Raw genomic sequence first — 20,468 nt, 5'->3', positions numbered from 1 at the left:
AGCGGGAACACGGCTGTTTCTCCTCACGAATCGTCCTCTATACGGCAATTCATGTATCCCAATTGTTCTCTGACTCCAGGGAAAATCCACGCCACTTACAAAATCCCATCATCCATCTGCAAACAAATTTTACCGCCTCACTATAAACCAAGCCCCAAAAAACCGCTTTAATAGCAACTCTGTGCTCTTTGTTGAAGGACCCTGTAAGTGTGCGAACTTTGTGAGAACCCACCACCGCCAGAGTAACTTCCGTGAATAAGACGCCTGTGGGATAAAGAGGCCCTACTAGGGATAAATGCACGCTGAATTGCGGGGTTAACACGGTAAGTGGGTAAATAGGAATTGCAAATGAGGGCGTAAGGGATTCTCCTCTCCTGTGAAAGGTTGTGATAGTGTATTTACTTTGGCATTGTGGGGATTAAATAGTGCTCTTAGAAATGGTATCAATGGCCTCAAAAAACTGACATAACATTAATAATAACATGTCATAGCAGCAACGGCATGTGTCATTATGTTGTGAGAGACACAGAATCAATACAGATCCAGCTACCGTTTTAAGGGATAGTCGATCCAGAAAAAATGAAAAGCCTGTCATTTAAATCACAACTTTGTTATTACAAACCTGTAGAACTTAACTTTCCTTCTGTGGGACAGCCAAACGAGAATTTAGTTTTAGTACATTTTTTCATGCCAGTTACACTAAACTACGATTGGTGCTTTTTCAGAGTTACCAAAAGGATGTACAAGAGAACTCCCAATATAAAAACATAAAAGTGCTGCTAACCATATTAATCATGCTCGATATGTTTAAGTCTTGGGTGGAAATCCAGATCAGTAGTTTTATGAGACGAACCTACTTGAAATTTTAAGTCGTTATTCCACTGTAATGCCCTTCAGTGGACCAATGCAAACACATCAATTCAATCCGGTTTTTGGTAAGATTAATCGGAGCGTGATTCACTGCAAGATTAGATTTAACGAATGATTTTGAATGAATCAGATAGTCTGTCTGTCAATCTGTCGATGCTTTTATTATAGTGTGTTATGGATGACGTGTATGTTTGGTTTTGTGGGGTTTTGGTGTCATTTTTGGAGATTTATAGCCATTTGTTTTCATTATTTGCTTTGATGCAAATAAAGTATTTTCTTAAAAGAATATATTTTGTGTTGTAATGTCAGATAGAGAGTCATAATGGGTTTGACACACTAAAGTTTGAGCAAAAAGTTACAAAACTTTTTTATAATACTATACCCTTTGCGCACCAGGTCCACAGGGATACGAATGTCAAACTGTCTATGCACGTTTTGAATTTCAAAACTATAGCCCCTCTGAATATGTGTGTGTAAGAAGACACTGATCCATATCCTTAACAACAGGCAATCTTGAGCACATTTTGTTTTTAATGTATTTGTATGGTTAGTGTGAATGTAAAGAAGAAGATTTGGAGTGCTTCCAGGTAACCCTGGCTGGTCAAATTGAAGTTGTTGGCATGGCGCTTTCGTTTTCTGTTCCGGCCCGCTCTGTTTCCAATGCTACGGTTAGTGACGCACTGTTGGAGTAGTTTCTTCCTCTTTCTTCTCTTTGTCGTGGTCTGTCGAATGGGCTCGTGCTCTCCACCAAACAAACACACAAGGAGGAAAACACACAGACTACAGATAAAAAGTATTAATAAAACAAAAATCAGAACACATCGCACATTCACAAACACTGCCGCAATGCATGCACACCAGAGGAATAAAAAAGGCTTTTCCAACATATACAAACCCTCTTGGCGATTACACATGGGAATGAAAAGAGACAATGCTTCATGCGTTTTTCTATTTGTTTTTTTTTTGAAAGAGAATCAATCGCGCGGCATTCAAACATCTCCCAAATCATTCCCTAGTAAGAGAGAACCGTCTGCTTTATTTTGCATAAATGCTCAACATTGCACACTGCAGTCTTCTGCAGCCAGCCATGCATGCAGACTTCTATCATTAATGCCTACGATGCGGTTTCCTCTTTCATCAATAGTCACTAACCATATCATTACCCTGTGTTTCTAATTTCTTTTGTTATGAGGGACCAATCCTTAAAAAAAAAAACTTTAAATGAATAAGCTAAACCATTTTTGAATTAGGGGGTCAGCAAATATAACATTTTTTAATCGACAAATGCCTATTTACGATTGACTTCCTTGAATATCCACCTTTAATACCTCTCTTTTGAGGCTGAGCATTTCTGATTCAAAGACAGCAAAGGGGTATTTCATGGGTTTCAATTTAGATACAGAATCTACAGTACTTTCCTAATTGAGAATTGATGTAGAAGATGCAACAAGTCCTTTTTGTTGTGATTGAAGGGGACAATTTTTTTCCGTTTTGAAGTTTCTGTGGATGTCCCGCTGAAATCAGATCACAAACCAAGATTTATTTTCCCATATAAGACTTACGACAAATTCAGTTGTTTATGCAATATCGAAGACCAAGAACATAATGCCAATGTAAACTCCAAACTGCAGTGTTTCAAATTCTCCATTGCAAAATCCGTGGGTCTCATATTCGCTAGTCATACAAACCATTTTCCTGCTCAATCCCTGTGTGTGACATATCTTCATGGCAGAAATCATCTCTATCATGAATTAGTTTCATTTTTTGCTTTATACAACTAACTACTCCAAAAACAAACATGACTAGGAAAGTTACTGAACGGTGAATTCATTATTAAAGGTGTTTACATTGTTTTTGAAACTTCTTTTTGGGAATAAATCATCAGTATGGAATGAACGAAACCCCGTATGCCTAAATGTTTCAACTCACACTGAAAAATAATAGGTTAGTTTAATGTTGTAAAGACTATCATTTCCATTATAATTTTTGTATTATCATGGATCTAATTTCAGTAAACCATCAAAACATATAATCAAACTATACACATTGCAAATCATTACTGGAAATATTAAGGCACTATTGCCTGTAACAACATGAAATACATTTTAGAGGTTCTTACTACCCGACGAACCCCAGGAAATGCTTCCGACATTGTTTTGTACAATATTTCACCTGAATTCATACCAATCATAACAAGACTGTACAAGGACATACTGTTTTGAATTTTCGTTCTGTGCGGAAGGAAGAAACTTTATGTTTTGTATGTTTATCAGTGTCTAACTAAAATGCCCCTCGTTTCCACACATACACCACGAAAACTAGAGGCACAAACACTTTATCATCATATAAAATGCACCTTCTTTCCTTCCTGTTCCTGACGACAAACGCTCTCCCATTTCAAAAGAAGGGTAGGAAAAGAGGGAATCGAAGCGATTAACGGAAACACCAATTACAGAAGATTCCACTTTGATATGGACTGTGCGCAAGGGCAGTGTCTGACGAGTGGAGGTGTGGTCATACAGGAGTTTAAACCACAGGGAGCAATGGAGTATGTGTTTCAGTCCTCATAAATGTCATGTTGTTAGCTACTGCTTAAAATCATATTTGCATATGTAACACCCATCATGTGATATAAGACAGTTTAAATCATTAATGTTGACTGATCTGACCCCCTGAGGAACATACGATACATCAAAAGCTGGAGATATCCACTACCAAATTTTAGTAAAGGATATGTGAACAAAAAGCGTAATGTAGGGCAGCTATGTTCTAAAAATTCACAAACTGACCCGTAAACCGTCCTGTTTCAATTAGATACACATAGGCCCAAAACTATATGGACACTTACATTTGTCACACCCCATCCTGCTGTACTGCAGCTGTAGTTTTCAACAGATATTGGGCACTATCGTTGAAACATGTTTTATCTAAAATAACTTGAATGTAATGTTATGTATGAATCCAGCAGGTAAAGTACAGAATCTATTGTAATGCTAGAAGTGTAATTGCACCTTAAAATTTTCATATATAAGGAAACATTTATACAGAAATCTTTTATAAATGTGGTTACCAAGCTGACGGCTGCTCTTTTTTTGACGTGTATTATCTCTCAAAAGAGTAAAAAAAAACAAAAATTATTCACAGATATTTTTTTTTTCCTGAATTTATTATAAATTAATTTATTATTTACGAAATAAATTAAATAAATAGTTTTTTTCTATGCTTAATAATAGGAGTGATATTTTATATAATTATATCTATATATAGATATATATATATGTGTGTGTTGTGTGTGTGTGTGTGTGTGTGGTGTGTGTGTATCAGGGGTGTTTTTAATTTACATTAATGAATTTACATTTGATTTAAAACAAAAACTGAGCACTTTGCCTCATTTCAGAACACCACTGCACACCACTGATATATATATATTATATATATATATATATATATACACACACACACACACCACACACACACACACACCATTTCTATACGTTGTGTCCGACTTGAAGCGGCGCCAAGTGCGCAGATCGATTGGGGTATGACATTAAAGTACCGGCGAGAGGTGATTTGAAAGCATGCAGAACCAGCTGCTGTCTATAGCTCTCACAGTACTTTGATGTCACACACTGATGATCTGCGCAGCGCCGCTTCAAAACACGGAACACACCGATACAGCTATTTGATGACGAACATGATGCAGAGGAAAACTGTGACCACACATGATGAGAGCTTTATAGAATGCAGTTAGAAGTTCCTAAAACTCAAGATACTGGGGCAAAAATGCCGCTGTATGAGTTTCTATCTCATATTTAAACTGTATATAGTTGAGCAATATCACACAAGAGCTGTTTTGTCCAGAATAGCACAAGTGCAAATGTGATATTGATTTTGATTCGGATGAACCAATGATGAATCGGATGAACCAATGGCCCATTCATAAAGAGAGCCATTTACTTCCTTCTTGAATGAATCAGCATTTTGAAAGAATCAAATGAAATAAGGAATGAATGAATGACTCAATTACTTATTCCATTAAGACTTAAATTAGATTTAATTACTGTCACCTATGGGCAGTTTCTTATTTAGAGGATCATTTTATAAAAAACATAATTTCATATTTACAAATTAATAAAAAAAAAAAAAAAAAGCCATATAAAAAAGAATAGTTCGCACAAACTTTTTTTAATTTTCTTTTTTGAAAGCTACTTTTTGTAATATCTATCTCATTATTTCATTGCTAGTTTTATGTAACGCAGTAATGGCTTTTTAATTTGTCTCTTGTGGGTAATTTCTTGATGTGCGATTAATTAGATGAATTATGCCACATTGTGTGAATTAATTAGATAAAAAATTAACAGCCCATATATATATATATAATATGAGATATATTATATAGATGTGTTTTGTGTTTGTGTGTGTGTGTGTGTGTGTGTGTGTTGTGTGTGTGTGTGTGTGTTTGTTTTGTTTTTTAGTTTGACTTAAGTGACCAAATACATTTTATGGGGTCACTGTAAAATTTGCAAGATGTCTGTTCTAGTCCACCTAATAGTGTACAACCCAGAATTCCCACTTGTTTTCCCTGACAGTCCCCACCAAAGAGCTGACATTAGAGCATATTTCCTTCCCCAAAGACCATGACGTTAAACACACACTCCATAGCGACCTGAAGAGCACAAATTGCTGCCGTTAGGAGCATCTCGTTAATACAGAGGACGGTTCGATTTGCCTTACCTGGAGGGGCCACCAGTGTCTTTGCCACTTCTGTAACAGACAGGTCTTTAGACATTCTCTCGGGCTGAGGTTGGTAGGTCTTGTGTCGGGAACATTAGCTCTTTGCATCGGCTCCGAATGACACACAACTAAAAGAAACACACACAAGAAGAAAACATCATTTAACTGTCAGTTTAAAAAACCATTTTAAACATTGAACAATAAAATGCTTACCAATCACAGCGGGTGTGCCTGAAATTCACACGGATGCACATACACACAAACATTTTCCCATTGACAGAATCAGGATCCCAACACTGCTGTATCCTCTCACTTCCACAGGTCCAGGGAAACAATCTCTGGAGTCTGGCTCCCACAAAGCAGGGCTAATTTCTAGTCCTGAATGCGAGGAAACCTACAAGCTTCCTTGTTCCATCTCTCCGAACAGTGGTCCTTATTGCGTCCGGACAACAGGAAACACCCTCGATAAATGCATTTACCTGATAAACCGCAATGAGAGTAATGCAGGTTTTTCAAGAATGAGCTGATTTTTTTTTTAGGCATTTTTATAGCACACCAAAGTAAGGATCGTGAGACATTACCCTGATGAGAGGAAAAATTATCTTGTTTACAGGAATTACAGTGTGCTGCTAAAATCCCTGAGGTTGAGCCCTCAATGGTAAGTTCAGTCAGTCTAAAAAATTTTATCTTTTTCAAAATATGGTTTACATTTTTTTTTTAAGAAATAAAAAAATAGATGCCAAACAACCTGACTGTATATACTTCTATTACAACAGGGCTGATCATGTTGGCAGTGAAATATATTAATTAATTGCCACATTGTGCTGCTGAAAATACATAATGTCAGCTGAAATATATAATGTACAAACACTCATCTGTCCAGTCCACTAGTGTAAAAACAGGTGCAGATTTTGGCTATCTGGCACCAGACTTGCTGTTACAGAACGAGCTCCGTCTAATGCCAAATTTAATTCACAATTGAGCTTAGGCTGCGCTGCGCTGCATTTTAACGTCTGCATTTATAAGCAAAGGCTGTGCATTTAATGCGTGGAACTACATGGAGAATACACACTCAGTGGAGAAAACGTACGTTTGTTTCGAAAACCATGAAAAGCCTTTTTTTCCTCGATTTTTTTTCCAGCAGCTCGCTAATAAACAAAGTTTTGTGTTTTTAGCTGACCGCTCGAGCTCAGTGCAGAGAGAGACCCACAATGCACGCACCTCAGTACCGGGAACACTCATTATGTTAATGCTAATTTTTCTCTATCCAATTCATTTTTCTCTCCCTCTTCTTTTATCTCGAATTTGCAAAACGGAAGCTGTCACTCATACTGAATGGACGAGAATAACAAAGCCACCATGAAGCTGGCTAATAATTCTGAGCATTTTAACACACCCACACACACACACACACACAACACACACACACACACACACACACACACAACACACACACACACACACACACACACACACACACACACACACACACGACACAGACACAGACAAACATTTAACACATACACACACACACACACACACACACACACACACACTTTTAGTCACTTTTTTTTAGAGCCTCATATAATGTATCAAAATGTACAAATACATACAAAGTGTTTAACATACATTTTTTCAATAGATATGCACAGTCTAATAATTAAACAGTAACATACAAAAAGTAAGTTGCTATGTTTTTGTTTGGAACATGGTATCAGGATAATAATCATGGTTTTTAGATTATATACCCTATTATAGAGCCGTGGATCTCACTTTTTTGACTTTAAACTGCGCCCCCCTTTGTCTAACACAATATCCACAGTTTCCTCCCAATTATTATATCTAAAAATGTGTTTCAGCTTTTTTGAAGCCGGAAGAAAAAAATGAAACACATGATTTCAGTTTTGATTTTTTGTTTTCAGCACTTAAAATATCAATAATAAAATTTTATTAATATAAAAAAAGTCATCCTGCAGCACCCTGATTAGAGAACGCTGTGACAGTACATAGGATACAAAATACCATGGTTATTTGTCATCTGATACCCATCAACCCACCATGGTATCATCTCCACATTACTTTTTTTGTTTAGGGAAATTGAACAATGAACTATTTTTGTTCTACCTACCCTGAGGTAGTTAAGGGTGAAGTTTGGTCTTGAGTCCCCCATGCTGGTGATGTTTTATCGATAGCCTGTCGATTCACAGGACTTGAGGGTCCTTTGCCTGCATGTTGACAAAAACAGAAACCGTATTACACTTTTATTAAAAACCCCACCAAAAACCTAATGCCGGTGTACTGACCACAAGCAACACACTAGATGCTTTGTTCTTCATGCTTGTATTATAAGACCCCTGTGGATGTGACCACATATTCATCAGTTGTCAAATCTTTTTTTTCTTTTTTTTATGTTTTTTCTTTTGAATTATCTTGTTGGGGATCTCATGTCTCTGGTGGGTGTTTGCACTAGGATGATATCCTTTTTTTGTGTGCTGGAGAGCATCCAGTTGATTCAATTTAATCTGAAAAATCACTGTGAATTAACATCTGAAATACAAACAGTAATCTGAGATTCAGATTTGGGACATTGAATCAGAAGTGGCTGCAGCTAGCGAATTAATATTTTATTGACCTAAATGTAAATTTGGACTTTTATAGTGCAGTTTCACTAAGAATTACAACTAAAGCGGTTTGTGGTACTCTACTGGAAATCATTACCCAGAACGTCATTAAGGTCACTGTGCTAGAGCATACGGAGTGTAATCGACCAATCATAGCGCTCGCTGTCATTTGATTGGGTCAAGGCAGCCTAAAATAGCAAGGGTATAGAGCACTGTGAAAACGCGTTTGCTCACTTTGCGCATATCTCATTAGTCCCTTTGCTCAGGATTCTGTTTTGACTGCTGTGCAACTTTACCCGTGCTATACGAGACGTCTGAACATCTCAAACATGCTGCACGTTAACTGTTACAACTATCCCGGTCAAAAATCCTTATTCAAAGGCCCTTTCCTCCCCCTAGGTCTTTCAACTCCTCTTGCCCTATTCCTTCGCACCAAAACACAGGGCCCCACTGGGCCCAATTATCTAAGTGAGCAATGTGAATTTCGACAGTTGCTATGAACAAAACTGTCTAAAAACGACCTCTAGTTTCTGATGAATTAACCGGATGAGAATCATGATTTAAAACCCGAATGTTGGTTAAATGCTCAATATAGTTGGGCTTAAAAAGCAATGAGTCCATTCAAGTAGTTGAGATTAATGAGGAGAAAAATGATACAAACGCCCGAGGTTGTTAGTGTGCCTTTTATTTCCTTCATCATAGTATATGAGCAGTATTCATGTAGCTCACGTATAAATTACTTAATATCTTGACCCTTTTTATTGTACATTTTTTATTTTTCATCAAAGACAGCTTTTATGTCTTGCAATAAACTGGTTGTAAAATAATTCCTCTGCAATTTATGCTAATAAGTGTGAAATATATAGATGTATATATATAGTAGTAGCAATTAAGAATAATGAATGTTTATAATGATATACTGAATATAATTCTGATACTACTGGCTAAACTGGATCGCCACACCTATTCTGGACATAACTTTAGTTGAAAAAGTAGAAATGGATTCTCAACTTTTGCTTTGACACGTGGTACTACAACTATATAGTGCCTGGTGTCGCACGCGTTCTAGTGCACACATGCTCTGAGCGCAAAATCTTAACATTATTTTTTATTTTTATTTAAAAATTGATGGATGGCACCAATATACAATGTCTCCATATAAGTTGGACATTATTACAAAAACAAACAATGTACACTTACTACCTAAAAAATTTAGATCAATAGACTTTTTTTTTCAACAAAATACTATGCGCACAACTGTTTTCAAACCATTGATAATAATAAAAAGGTCAACGGGGCAAAAATCACAAATTAGAATCATTTCTAAAGGATCATGTGACACTGAACTGGAGTAATGGTTGATGAAAATTCAGCTTTTGCTTCATCTCAGAAAAACATTTTGAAATATTATAAAAACTATTATTTTAATAACTGTTATATATTTCATATTATTACTGTTTTTACAGTACTTTTGATCAAATACACGGGCCTCGCTGAGCATAACAGATTTCTTTCAAAAACATTCAAATGTCTTACCATTCTCCAAAATTCTTAAGGCTTTTTTTTAACTTTTTAAACATAAGCCTCATTATGTGAGAAATTATAACCAGTAAAACTAAATATTATAAAATGAATAGCCTTGTAAAGGAGCTGATATACTGTACACACACAACCTGCCAAACCAAACCATGTGATATCAGAACCCAAGGCTGGAGTAATGATATCAAACTCACATGCATGGCGAGAATGCTCCGTGGGATAAGTTCCCGATACTGTCTGATGTTGAAGTGCCATGTCTGATTCTCATTCAGATCATCGAAGGCGAACTCCAGAATCAACCGGCCCCTCTGTACACACCTGAGAATGCAAACATTTAGAAACCTATAATGTATTTAAAGACTACAGACATTAAGACTACGTCTATTTCTCATCAAGAATAAATAAATTTTAGTCAAAAAACGCAAACGCAGAGACTGACAGAATGCATCACCTTTTACACAGGTGATATTTTTCACAAATATTATGTCCAGAGTAGTTGCGCTTTTCAAACCAGATGAATGATTTTTGAAGCCAATTCCTACATAACAGTGTGGTTTATGTTGTATAACGTGACCGAAAGGCCAAAAAAAAAAAAAAAAGAAAATCTGCGACAATCTTACACAACCAAAACACAAAAATGCGTGAATACCTGCAGAGGCATTACCATTAGCAATTACAGAACAAAAAAACAGGAAAGAAAAACAGTTTTGCAGAATTTTTAGTGGCTGCGTCTACTCATATCCACCACATGTTTCTTTGCGGGGGCGAACCCAGAGGATGAGGAGAGGAGGTGGAATGAAGGGAGAAGAAGGGGACTTGGGGGGAGGGGGGTGGGAGCATCATCTGATTAGTTGCATGGCAAACGGCAAGATTGTAATCCCCCAAGCCACTCTAATCATGCCCTCAGCACAGATGGTCTCTGTGAGTATCAACAAGAAAGAGTCTGGCGGAGAGCACAGCGCCATCACATACCACAGCTCTTCACATTCTCGTCGCCTCCCCCCTCCCCACCCCCTTTCCCCCCCCGTAGGCTTCCCCCCATCCCTCATCTTCTGTTTTTGTTTTCCTCATTCTTTCCTCTATCTCTCTTCTTTGTCTGGCTTTCCATCCTTCGTTCAGTACTATCTCTCACATTGAACAAGCTGGGGTAAAAGCAAAGTGAAAATGAAAGCACCGTCTTCCCTTCCTCTGTATTACTTGACACTGTACTGCATGTTCATAGTTGATCTACTAATCTGTTGTTGTTTTTTCTGCCATGACCATGTTCATTTCCACCCCATCTGAAATCATCATTTACTTTTGTGAAGAAATTACATTTTGCAGTCTCCTTAGTCTTGATATAGTTAATTTCATAGCTAGCATTTATGTATCAAAATACACACAATAACATGTTATTTTTCACAGATGTACAGTAAACCTTGATTGCAAAATAACATGCCTTTGGAAAAAAAATCTTAACAAGTTGGTTTTTAAAAATTGCACTAACTTTTAGACAAATTTTATTGAATTGAAAAATTGTTATTGATAACTTTTCACATAATAAATGCATTATGTCTGAAAAAGCGTGTATTTTATTTAACATTTTATTTGGGTTCTCATACGGTGGTAATTTTATAATTTTATTATTTCATAGATTAGAATGTTGGTCTGGGTGTGGGATGGGGTAAAACGTCTCTAGGTTACGTATGTAACCCTAGTTCCTCGAGGGAACGAGACGCTGCGTCGAGTATGTCCTGGGAGGAAGTTGCTGTTAGGGTGCAAACGATAAATGCTAGCATTTCGATAGGACAATTGATTGCCATTCAATGGCGACCGCTCACATCCGCGGCAGGGTTGCCACTCATGACCGCCCCCCACCAGTGCGGGAAGCATCCGTCGCTAGTGTTACACCGGCGACCATTAGCTCCCATACTGGGCCCTGATTCAGACCAGTTTCTTCCATGTCTAAGGCACGGAGTCAGCGCCGCGTGACCTTGATAGTTCGAAGTGGATTGCCCACGGGGAAATCCCTTGGTCTTGAGCCACCACTGTAGGGTCTCATGTACGCAGGCCAAAAGGTAGCACGTTGGACTCGCTGCCAATCAACCCAACATTTCTGAAATTGTTGAGTGAGTGACTGGCCTTCTTGACTCTCTCGACTGAGATAGGATCGACTCGATACGAGCAGGGACAATCGTGCCTGCTCGTGGTCGAATCCCATACTACTCCTAGATAGGTTGGTGTTCTCTGAACTGGAGTAAAGTACACCTCTTCTTGGCGTTCAGTCCTCAAACCCAGCTCCCCATATGTGCGAGAACGACATCTCGATGCCGAGCCGCACCTGCTCTACTGAGCTAAAATCACCAATCGTCGTGTAGTTGAGAATGCGGATGCCCTGGCATGGGGCCCCCCCCCAAAGTGTGGACCAGAGCCGCATCTACACTACACATTTCGTGAACGGCGTGGTGGAGTGCGAGGCCAAAGTGAAGTACTCGAATTGGTAGCTTCGCCCCCGAAGCAAACCCAGAAAACTGCCTGTGTTGTGGAAGGAAGTGTATGTGGAAGTATGCATCGTGAGATCATTGTGACAACCGTCCTCGGACCTGATCTGCGGCTAACATCTTGATCGTGAGCATCTATGAACTTCAAGTCTCATAACTGATCGTTTAGACACAGGTCTTGATCGGACGCAACCCCCCATCCTTCTTGTGGAACTATGAAATACCCGGCTGTAAATCCGGATTCCCTGTCTTTAGGATGGACCACCTGATGGCCTCCGCTCTAATAGGGCTTTCACTTCGGTTCCATAACCAGACCCTGCTCGTGAGGGCCGACTACGTCGGATAACCCCGTGAACATCGGCGGTGCAGTGAGCCGAACTGAATACGTAACCTTTCTCTAACGTGTGCAGGACCCAGTTGGATAACATGTGGCAGTATTTTCCACGCTGCAATAACTCTAGGGAATCAGTCTCTCGAGACGACCCTCTGGGTAGAGCCCCCGCGGGTGGCGAGCGTCTCATCCCCGCTACGCGCACCGTGCGGAAGAAACTTAGAATAGATGCTCGCTGGGGGACCGCTCCGCCCTGGAACACTTGCAGGGTTTGGCAGACCGTCGGCCCCCAGAGGGCCGCTGAAGGCGACGGGCAACCGTGTATGCGGTGTCACCCGCTCTGAACCACAGCAGAAGTTGCCCTCTGACGCCCTTGCTCTCGTGCGTCAGGGTGCTTTCTTGGCCGTGTCCTTCTTAGCCTCAATGAACGCCCTCAAATCTTGTTTGGGCCTCGAAGAACCTCGGACGAGAGCGCGCTGCCTTGGACCGCCCAGTCGCTCGGGCGGTCCTCCTTGGTGGGCGGAGGGAGAGATCCAGCGATCCTTCTGAGCTCAGTGCTGTCATCGACTTTGATCCCTCTCCCTCATCAGCTCCTTCAGCCGGTCCCTGTAACGCCTGTAACCCGCCATGGGTGCGACACGCACCATCCTGACCTGCTGCCGCATACCCTTTGTCGCCCCCAAAGCGAAGTTGTTCTGAGCGGTTGGATGGCATGCCGGGGCCTTCAGAGACGATGCCGTACCGGGTACAGATATCTCGCTAGCGGCCTGGTTTTCCACCCTGGGCATACGCTCTGTGAGCCTCGCTCTGTCAATCACCCACTACCTTGCCGTATAATCTGAAGAGGTGTAATACAGGAGGGCTGAGAATGGCCTCTCCCACGATCTAGCGATCTCTATCTTCTGCATGTAATCGGGAAAAAAGGAGGCCCCGCAAGGAGTTGGCTGACTCGCACACGAGAAAGCGTTCGTCGAGCTTGCTTTGATCTTTCTGCGGTTCGGTTGTTTTTCCTCGTCTGGCCATTCAGACTCACTGGCCACCGCACGATCCCCACCTCCAGAGCTCCTCAACCTACGAGTGGGTGGCGAATCCCTGTCGACAGACTCCACATTCGACCTCCTCGAGGAGAAGGCGACAGTGTCTATTCCCTCTCCCTGGGTGTAGGAACCGCAAAGAGCGTCTTCCGACTCCAGAGATTTGGGCGCCGTATCTGGCAAGAAGTGACGGAGTAGGGACTCCTTCGCCCTGTTCCATTCCTCTGTCGAATCCACTGCTGCGAACCCCACGATTGCAGCTGGCCGTTCTGCCCCTCGGCAGAAGCGGGGCCAGCACCGCGGGGACGCTGGCGAAGGCGTCCCTCCTCACCAAGAGAGCCCTCTCCGGGAAAACCAAAAAACCCTCAAACCACAAAAAAACAAAAAAAAAAAAGTGGCATCCGCACCGACATCCTCTCACACGTTGCGACAGTCGGCCCCCTCGAGAGCCGCATCGGCATGCTTCGAACCCAGGCAGACCCTCACGATGACTGTGTTTTTGTATCCCCGCTCGTAAGTAGCGCGGGCAGGGAGGGACACACAGTCTGAAAACGCGATCCGGATTCTGCCTTTTGGAATGTTTAGGGATTCCATCGCCTTAGGCACTTTGACATTGCTTGAGCTCTACTGGACAGTACAACAGTAAATAAGACTCACAAACAAAATGACATGCACGACACAGAGCGCTTGCTGAAGACGCGAAACTGAATGCCAGCTGCGCGGCATGTGCTTTTATAAGCTTCCTGGTCGCTTACGTCACCCCCGCCCGTGAACGTCACGCTCCTTCCATTGACTGATTTCACACGGATATTCAGAGTCGCTCACTGCTAGAAACTCGTTCCCGCAAAGCGCTCGACGGAGCTCGAGTTCCTGAATAGGAACTAAATCTACAGATAAAAGTCATTTGAAAAGGTGCCAAAATAATTAAATAATGCATGGTAAAATAAAATAATAAAATAAAATTAAAATAAAACATAAAATGCATACAATGACAGAAAAAATACATTAACAGTTCACAAGATAATTTTTACCTTCATATAAAAAATTAAAAAGGTGAAATGTGTTTTGATTAAACCAATCAATCAACACAAACAACACCTGGGACATAAAATGCCTGAGATGAAAAGAAACTAAATGTATGAATGACATTTTCTCCAATTGTGTACCACATAGCAGATGACTGCAAAATATTCTGCTATTAGGTTTTTGACAATTTCTCTGAATACCAGCACTTGATTAATAAAGACAGCTGTGATTTTTGTAATCATTGCTCCAAAGACGAGTGGGTCCTCTATTCCTCTGTATATGATAAGTACACAGGCTTCTTGTATGGATTAGAGTGGATTAGTCCATATCAGTGTGTGAAAATATCCAAAGTGCTGATGGACAAGGTGGAAACAACAAAATCTGTTTGATAAGTGGTTTAACCCTCTGATGCATGAATGTCCACTACAGCTAGCTGACAGATCTTTAAAGCTATTTGTAACCACTGACGGGTGCTGACGTTACAAATCCAAACCACCCAGGGCCGATTGGGGGGGGGCCTTTGAACCTTTCTTATACTTCTTACATATGACTGTCCTCTTTATATGTCATTGTACTTTTTTAACATTATTACCTACTTATGACAAGCAAGAATTTCAATCTGCAAAGGGGTGAAGCATCAAGTAGTTATATCTTATATTCCAGAAGATCTAGACAGCCTCTCCTGAGCATAAACCCTCACACTAATAGAAATACAAAACTTATAATGTCAACTGGAAGTGACCTTTATAGATCAATTGCAAACTGCATAATATATAAAGAGTAAACAGTTACACATAGAAAAATTACCATGGTGCTTGTAATTTGTCTCCACCTTTCAATGCAGTGAAATGTTTTGTGTTATGCCTTGCTTTGGTGTGCCTTGTTTAGTGCATTCTGACTGTAATGCTGAAATAAGTTATAAATAAATAAATTCATTAGTATCAATTTTTTTACTATGACAAAGAAACTAATCAAAAACTAAAGTATATGACAAAACACGGACTGAGTACTGAGTAAATTAGATTTCATAAAGAGCTTTCTCAGCAGAGTCCAAAGCTGAGCTCGCCTGAAATATGTCACAAAGGATTCCTAACAACCTCCTCAGTAAAACACATAGATAATGGCTTGTGATTAAAGTAGCACATTATCATGCCTGCCATGTTTGTTTGTTCTATTAGACAGTTTATGAGGTTTATCACAGGGAATGTAAGAACCGAATGAAACAGGATAACTGTTCATTTCTCCTGTTCTTTGAGTTTATGGTAATGATCAAAAAAGCACAAGGAGACAAAGGACTAAGTGTATCAGCACCTCATCATCTATTAATTCATTTCAAAACATTGTGCCTGCTTAGAACCATGGTGTCACACACACACACACACACACCACAACACAACACCACACACACACACCACACACACACACACACACACACCACAACACACTCTCCCTCTTTACCTTTGTGAACATGGCTTGCCCATGTTGTTGTGACCATGGTGCACTGATCGCAGTCTACAGTGATGCAGGAGTTGTGGAAGGACTCTTTGGAGTGGTTTCAGGATGTTAATAGAGGTCTGACACTCCCCTTCAATACTGTACTGAAGTAACGGGGGATGAGTGTCCGGTACCATTGCTGAGGAGGAAAACAAGATGTCATTTTTTCATTTGCATTGCATTTTGTTGAATGTTATTCCTAAAATGACTCAAAATGTCCTCCACATCTCTTAAATTCTCACTGTTTTTGTTCTGCTACATATTAACAAATAAGACTGGTGTCCTACATCCCAAGCAATTTCTTGCAACTTCTGATATACAGTCATGTATGAACAAAACTGTTCCTGCATTCCCTCAAACTGGTGTCATCAGAGCACTGACATAGTAAGACTGGTAATTTCTGATAACAATTGTTATATATTAGCCTTACTGATATGAATATGATAATTTGTTTTTGCAAACTGTGTTTACAGTAACCTGCCTGAGGTCTTTACAAAAGTTGAGTTGGAATACTTATTCTTTCCTGCAGCTGGAGATAATTAATGCAACTTTTTTCTGTTGTTTGTTTAACAATGAACGAAGACAGAGCCCCTGCCTGGATGTGTGCACTCAGGTTTATCAGCACTGTTTTGATTTTATTTTTTTTTTGTTTTCTATGCTCTTGTATTCTTGCGTTCACTACACAAACTATGGAATCCATTAAGTACAAATGCAACAAAATAATTTTCCTAATCAGTATTTTTGTCAAGGGGTCTAATAAAATGCAAATTAAAAAAAAACTAATAATAATTGGATGTGACGAGATCTCGTGGTACGAGATCAGTTTTGAATGTTTTTGTTATAAAATGAGCGGCAAATTAGCATATTAGAAAGATTTCGGATCATGTTACAGCTGAAGACCGGAGTATTGCCTGCTGACAATTCAGCTTTGAATCACAGGAATAAATTACATGTTAAAATATATGGTATGATATTACATAATATTACTGTTTTTTTACCATATTTTTATATTAAATAATTTCAGATTTGATGAGACTTCAAAAACATAAATTTTTTTTTGAAAAAAAACTAACTTTTGAATGGTAATAATAAATTAATTTCATTTTTTCCCCACTTTCATTACTCTTTTTTTTCCTTTTCGATATAAATTTAGTGAGATCTATGTTAATGCTTTATGCATGTTTAAAAAACTTACATTAAGATATATTCAAAATATAAATATTATGCTATTTTATAGGGGGTGTGACGAAACACTTATCCCACGATACGAGATGAGACACGAAACAGGGGTTTTCAACGCACAATTCAAACAATCTCGTAGTAACGAGATCTCGCAAGATCCCGATGTGATCCCCGCGAGGAAACTTGACAATGTCCTCGCAAAACAATTTGCAGTTTATATTAGAGCTGCACAGTTAATCGTTTAAAGATCGCGATCTCAATTCAAACACACACAATCTTATTCCTGAAAGACAACAATTCAGCCATGACTATTACATCTGTTTTACATCGCGAGTGTCAGTAGAGAAGCACGTTTTGTCACTGCCCATGTTAAATGAATCATTCAGGCTGCTGCTGATCCAGAAAGTGTATCTATATCTATATATAGATATATGTATATATATATGTTATATATATATATATGTATATGTATATATATAGATATATATAAGATATATATATATATATATAGATATATGTATATATATATATGGTATATATATATATATATATATATATATATATATATATATATCTGTATATAATAGATATATTATATTATATAGATAGAATAGAATTTTAGTTTCATAAAGTACAAGTTGATTTCAAAATGCTCCTACATTTTTAGCATTTTGGTGTTTTTTCAGTTGAATAAGCACTATTTTTTCCCTATATATTTCAGCATTGAGGATTTCTTTAAAAAAAGTCTAAAAATCTTCTCATAACCCAGTTTCGGGTCTCATCTCGTCTCGTGGTATAAGTCTCTCGTCACATCCCTATAAAATAGCATAATATTTATATTTTTAAATCTTAAAATGTCTTAATGTAAGTTTTTTTAAAAAAGCATAAAGCATTACCATAGATCTCACTAAATTTAGATCGAAAAGGAAAAAAAGAGAGCAATGAAAGTGGGGGTAAAAATTTAATTAATTTATTATTACCATTCAAAAGTAAGTTTTTTCAATTATTATTTTTTATGTTTTTGAAGTCTCATCAAATCTGAAATTATTTTAATAAAAAATATGGAAAAAAAAAATTTAAAAAACAGTAATATTATGAAAAATCCTTACATACTGTTATATTTTAACATGTAATTTATTCCTGTGATTCAAAAGCTGAACTGTCAGCAGCCATTACTCCAGTCTTCAGTGTGACATGATCAGAAATCTTTTTAATATGCTTTTTTTTCTGCTCATTTGTATTATTATCAATTTTGAAAACATATGCTGCTTAATATTTTTTGTGGAAACTATAAATATGATGTAAAAGTCTTATTTCTGATCATTATAATGCAATCATTTCTGATTTAAAAGTATTACTTTCTTCTTTCTCTGAAAATAAAAACTTGCTGACCCCCAGATTTTTGAATGGAAAGTGTGTTTGGTATAGATAGATATATATATAGAAATGAAAATGTTTTATACAGAACATATATCTGGGTAACCGATTGAAAAGCTTTACAAAACATTTTAATGTGCATTTAGCTGGACATTCTTTGGCCAAGAAAGTAGCAGACACACCCACTGAGACAACTTGTACTTTTGCGAGTGGCTTTGCAGTGTAAAACTTATGCATTTTAATATTGAAACTGAACGGACGAGCAGCCTTATTCAGCTTAAGTGTCTGATTTCAGGCAGAAATAATCCATCATACAAACAAACCCCCCATAGAAATAAATTTTGTTGTGCCACCAGCCCTGAGTGGGACCAGAATGGGGGGTGGTGGAGGAAAAGAGAGAGAGAAACTTCATTTACCCAGCTTCCCTTAAGACAGCCGCCACTGCCGCGCACCAGTTTAAAAACTGCACGGACAGAGGGAAAAAATGAAACAGCTGCAAACACGGGCCAGTTTTCTTAAATTGGCTAAAGTCTGGCATGACTAAATCAACACATAAATACTTGGCAGGAGGGAGAGAGTGAGAAAAAAAATGGGAGAAGAGGATTTTGAGAGCGGAGGGAGAGAGAGCCCTAGCTGGAGTGTATAAATGAAGGTCTCCCTAGTGGTTTAAGACACAGAAGTGAGCTTGACAACGGGAGCTGACTGTTAACCGAGTGAGTGCAAGAGAGAGTGTCACGGTGCATGTGGGAGAGATGAGGCGAAGGACTTAAGTTTCAGGAATAATTGTCTTAATAAAATGAAACAAATAATGACAAAAAACCACCCGATTGAGGGGGAAAAACAGGCAGGCTAGGGAACTGCACTACAGGCAGACATAACACACGACATAAAACAACTGATGAACAACAATGGATCAGCCCAGGACTGCAAACACCAGGAGAATAAATAAGGAAACAAACAAGGGTAACGAGGGAGACCCAGGTGGAGCAACTTAACAATAAGGTAGCAAGATGGGCAGGGTCAGATAACAGACAGGAGAGGGCACATGGCACCAAACAACACAAGCCATGTGCTCACAGAAAAACAGTGTCATCTGGTGGCCATCCTGGGGACACCAGCAGAAGACTGTGACAGAACACCTCCCTTAAGGAGCGGATTCAAGATGCTCCAACAACAAAAAAATTCCAAGAGGTGGAACGGAGGTGGATCGGGGAGGGATGGAGGGCCAGGCCCATGTAGTGGAAGAAGGCCTGGACACAGAGGAAGCCAGGGTGGGGCCGGCAGGGCATGAGGCCAGGGCGGAGCCATAAGCCCACCAGGGCAGAGCCGGAGGGACAGACCAGTTGAGGCTCCGCAAACAGGAACCCTGGCGGACCACCAGGGTAGGACCTGAGGAACTGAACAATAAGGCTCCGGGTAAAAACAGCAACCCGGCGGGTGACCTGGATAGAGCCAGGAGATTGGCAGGCAGCAAGGGCATATCAGATGACCACCTCAGTGGAGTTAACAAGGCAGATGACCGCCCGGTAGCTCAGGCAGGACTGCAATATGAAGAGCACAGAGAGGTTATTAACAGTTTTGCAACAGTCTCCTTGGCTGGGACAAGACAGACTGAGAGTTTCAGGAGCAATGGGCACCACTGCCCAGAGAGGAGCTGAAGTGGATGCTGCCACCTCAGGAGATTCTGTAACAGAAGTCGCAACCCTTTGGGGGGAACTGGAGCAGGCTCAAGAGTTGACTCTGAGGGCTCCCGGACTGGAGCGGATTCATGAGTGGACTC

The 20,468-nt window shown here is 39.5% G+C and overlaps 1 pseudogene; it reads right to left on the bottom strand.

Moving 5' to 3' along the window:
- The window catches only part of LOC122144483, a 60,935-nt pseudogene that overhangs the window by 3,638 nt on the left and 36,829 nt on the right, over positions 1-20,468 (bottom strand).

This window comes from Cyprinus carpio, unplaced genomic scaffold (genome assembly GCF_018340385.1).
Source record: "Cyprinus carpio isolate SPL01 unplaced genomic scaffold, ASM1834038v1 S000006694, whole genome shotgun sequence".
Lineage (NCBI taxonomy): Eukaryota > Metazoa > Chordata > Actinopteri > Cypriniformes > Cyprinidae > Cyprinus > Cyprinus carpio.
Note: the sequence above shows the minus strand (reverse complement) of the source record. Positions and strands in the feature narration are given on the sequence as shown.